Here is a 5,000-nt window from a genome sequence, read left to right on the forward strand (position 1 = left end):
TACAGACGTACGCGTTCCGACACTCTGGATTTACAAGAGACTTTGTCCAGACACTACAGTCATTGTTGGAACAGGAGGAAAACGAAGAAGTATTCCACTAGGCCCACTCTACGAGGCGGTAGGAGAAGAACTTGTGAAGGCTTTACCTGGCTTTCACGCTTTTTCAGGATGTGATCAGACAGGCACTATCAGTGGAAAAAGCAAAGTGTCTTGTTGGAATACACTAAAGAAAGCCGAACGATCAGTACTCGATGCCTTTTCCAGCCTGGGAACCACCGACACCATCCCAAATGATATATACATGACGCTAGACACAGCTAAGAACCATAGGAGAGGTTCGATGGTTGTTTTTTAGCAAGAAACAACACGTAGATGAACAGCTGCCCCCTACTAAAGCGGCTTTACACCAGATGACAAGACGTGCTAATCTCGTTGCATTGGTTTGGAAGTCTTGCGACAACCCAAATCCCAGCATTCCTAGCCCGATATTACACGGATGGCAACAAGATGGGGATACACTGCATCCGGTTCCAACCACACTCCCACCTACACCTAAGGCCGTACTGCAGTTGATTAAGTGTGGATGCAAAGGAATCTGCATCACAATGAGCTGTACGTGCAGGAAGCACAACCTAAAATGCACTGATATGTGTGGTTCATGCAAAGTGAAATGTACGAACAAGAGCGGTAACACTGATACAGTTGAGCATATAACAGGGGATATTAGTGACGACGATGACCTTCATATATAGGCCCATCTGCTAGGTTGGGACTCAGACCATGATAATTAAGTTCTATTGGACAAAGAAATGCTTTGCTTAATGCTAAATCATTTATGCTTTGTAATTAAGCATTCCTTAACGGAACATTAACATTTGTACAGCAATGACACTCGACTTTTGTCATAATTCTAAAACTGTGGAAAAGGGATTGCAGAGGCTTTACATGATAGAACAGACTTAAAAGCGAACGCATGCACAGTTTTGTGCATTATGGGAGCATTTTGGGACATATATAACAAATCCCGACTCGAGTACCCGGTGTTTTGCGGGTCAAAAATCTAATTTGCATAAATTAATCTTAAATGACTTTGAAAAAATTGCAGACAACTTTTTTACGATTCAACACCTCTTAAAGTATAGATTTCTTCAAAGAAACTAAAATGTTCATGAAATGCCCACGGGATTACACATGGCCCCGGACTAAGATGTCAACGAGGTCAAGTTCACTTTGTATATAGCCGATACTTGCAACAACCGATTTCCTCGGAATCATGATTCCTCCTTTGTTAATTATCAAGGAGTGTTAAGGGGTGTGTGAAATCGCCACCCACAATAATATTCTCCTCGTCGTCCAGGTCTTCATTTTGCAGCGTTATCAATAAGTTATTGAAAAAGCGAGTGATGTCCTTATCTTTGTTAGGAGCATAAATATTAATCAAGATATAAATTTTGTCTTTGATGGCTAAGTTTAAAATTATGTAACGCCCCAGGGGATCCAGACTTGGTGTGAATAACACGATTGACACCCTTTCTGAACAAGATCGCAACTCCACATGAATTTGAACTACCGTGCGACATAACTGCCTCAGCCCTCCAATCATTTTTCCAATATATTTCTGTGCCTTTCTTCGAATGTGTTTCTTGCAGAAACATAAAATCAGCCTTTCTTTTCCGACACCAAGTGAAAATAGCTGGGTTTTTTTTCGAAAAATGATAATGCCCCTCACAACTGAAACGTGTTGCATGAATCTCTGTCTCTTAGAAAACAAGTCATATCGTCGGCAAAGAAAGACAATTTCGCCACTTCTTCCCTAATTCTAAAACCCTGAGTTTTGCTGTCACCTCTTATCCGTTCAGCAAGCACCTCAAGTGCGATTAGAAAAATATATGGAGAGAGTGGATCTCCTGCCTGATCCCCTTACCCAACGTAAATAGTGCGGTGGTGAAACAATTATTCATTACACAACTGGACACATTGTTATAAGAATCGAATCCAGTGTATGAAAGAAAAATTAAAGTTGTGTGGTGCTCTAAAAAAAATTAAAAGATGGAAGAGATGTTTTTGTCTCCCTTTGCTCTTGCAAAGTACTTAAAGGAGAACTGAAGGCTAGAAAATGTTTTGTCTTATTTTTGTCGAAATATAACATCCTTTACCTAAAAAAAAAACAGCAAAAATCCTTTTTTATCTTGAAAGGCCTTGAATTTGCCCAAAATCCTTAGGTCTTTTTTTCCAATTTGAACGCCCGCCATTTTGTTTGCTTTTTTTTCCGGTTACTTGCAAAAAGGAATGTTTGCCGCCATTTTGTGACGTCATTGCGCACAAGCGAGCAGCTGGTTTTCACTAAAATTTTTCTTCGTCGTTAATACACGTAAGTTTATTGCAGAACTATACCATATTCTTTCGAACCAATGCGAGAAACTTCAGGATCCGAGGAAGAGGCAGCAACCGAAAGAGAAGTAGTAGAAAATGTAGTAGAACTGTAAAGCTTTTGGGTCTTAATATTTCCAGTAATTTGACCTGGTATATCCATATTAATGAAATTGTCAAGAAGGCCTCTAAGAGATTATATTTTTTGATTCAACTTAAGAGAGCCAATGTTGCTCGCACTGATCTAGGGCTTTTTTACTCTAGTTACCACTAGTTTACTCTACTGTTACACACTATTTACCGCATTCAAAGAATGCGGGATTTTTCGCTACAGGGGTACCAGAGGCGGCAGGAGAAAAATACCTACCATCGTGTCGAACCGCTTGGCCAGGGCCCATTGTTCTAGCCCAACACAAAGGAACGTCCATTTGGCGAACTTGACTGCGATCTCGCAGACACCATTCACTCTTAGTGGTTCTCCTTACCTGTTCAAGCCTACCGATTTCTGCCTTATTAACACAAGATCAATTAATAACAAATCATTTTTTATTAAAGATCTTGTAGTAGATCATGATATACAAGGACATAGTACTGAAACAACGCTGGTAAAGGTGCAAAATGATATTCTACGCAGTATTGATGAACGTAATTGCGTCGCACTGCTGTTACTCGATCTCTCGGCAGCATTCGACACCGTAGATTCATTCTATATCAGCTCTCAAGACTACGTCATCGATTTGGAATTGACGCCGGGGAAAGCTCTTAAATGGCTACACTCATACCTCACTAATCGCAGTCAGTTCGTATGTGTTGGGAATCGATATTCATCTAGACGCGATCTACTTTACGGAGTTCCACAAGGATCTGTGCTAGGACCAATCTTATACTTATTATATACTGCACCCCTTGCAGATGTTATTAAAGAGCATAACATGTCTTATCATTTTTACGCGGATGATTCGCAAGTCTATATGTCCTTCCAGCCTTCCAGTTGCATCGTCGCTCTTGATGAGGTTAGGTCAACAATAGAAGCTTGTGTCTCTGATATCAATGAATGAATGACGGACAACAAGCTCAAATTGAACAATGATAAGACAGAGCTGCTGATACCTCATGCACATCACAGACCATCTCCATCTCTGGATTCTGGGTATGCTGGCACTGAACTAATTAAAGCCTCCGAATCTTTTAGAAACATTGGAGTCTGGTTCGACAAGTCGCTACTGATGAAGAAACTCCATGTTAACTCCGTCTGCAAGACTGCCCGAGTTATCAACTTCGACATTTAGCTACAATAAGGAGATTTCTATTTTATCAACACTTTGGAATACTTATACATGCGTTTGTGACTTCTAGACTTGATTATTGTAATTCGCTACTATCCGGACTGTCACAAAACCTCCTTCAAAAACTTCAATATGTACAGAACTCTGCTGCCCGTTTACTATCATTCGCTCAGAAGACTGAACATATTACTCCGATACTTTTAAAAGAACTCCACCGGTTGCCTGTTGCTGTCAGAATTGAATTTAAGATCCTAGTACTAGTTTTTAAGGCATACCACGGCACTGCACCACTCTATATATATGACATGATCACTAAATATGAACCGACCAGGTCTTTACGCTCTTCCTCCAAAGGACTCCTCGTTGTTCCGCGGTACAACCTTAAGACATATGGAAGAAGAGCTTTTTCTGTGAATGGCCCTATGTTATGGAACAGCCTTCCAAACAATATTAGAGAAACTGTATCTTTAAGCACCTTTAAGAAGCAGATCAAAACATTTCTTTTTAAACGTTCTTTTTAAGAAGCATTTTAACTCTTTTATTATTGTTGAATTATTTTTCTTGTAAATATTTATCTTGATTAGTTATTCATATTATAGTCTTTTGTATATTTTAGGTAATACTATTATCTATTATTTTCATGTTTTATTATCATATATTTTACACGTATATTATTATTGCAAAGCGTTATTGGTGTCTTAGTAGAAATAACGCTATATAAATAAAGATTATTATTATTATTATTATTATTATTATTTATTATTATTATTATTATTATTAGTTGTATTAGATCAATCATTGACTATGCGGCACCGGTTTTTCACTACATTTTGCCTAGATATTTAATGCGAGAATTAGAACATGTACAGAAGAGAGCAATGTCCATCATCTGTCCTGGTCATGGCTATCATGAGGCCCTCTATATTATGAATTTTAAGGAATTAGCCATCCATCATAACGAAATGTGTGAGACACTTTTCGACACGATTGTAAATGACAACAATCACCGCCTTTAGAAGTTACTACCAGCAAGGCATGAAACTACTTATTTGTTAAGGCGCGCTTCAAAACCGACCGTTTTAAGAATAGTTTTATCTCTTCATTTCTTAAAGCGAACTCAGCTTAGAGTTTCCCTTTTTAGCTGAGTGGACCCTTTTAATAATTAGACAGTTAATAATTAAATGAATGTAACTTTTTTATCTTCATTATGTAAGTAAATACGCAATTCAGTCTTTTAACTGCTATGTATTTGTGAATAAATAAACTTCAGACTTCAGAACGTCTCAAGAAGGGGAAATACGACTTGATGCAGCTGTTATTTTTTCTTGAACTGGGAGGCCGGGA

This window comes from Montipora foliosa, unplaced genomic scaffold (genome assembly GCF_036669935.1).
Source record: "Montipora foliosa isolate CH-2021 unplaced genomic scaffold, ASM3666993v2 scaffold_421, whole genome shotgun sequence".
NCBI classification, from domain to species: Eukaryota; Metazoa; Cnidaria; class Anthozoa; order Scleractinia; family Acroporidae; genus Montipora; species Montipora foliosa.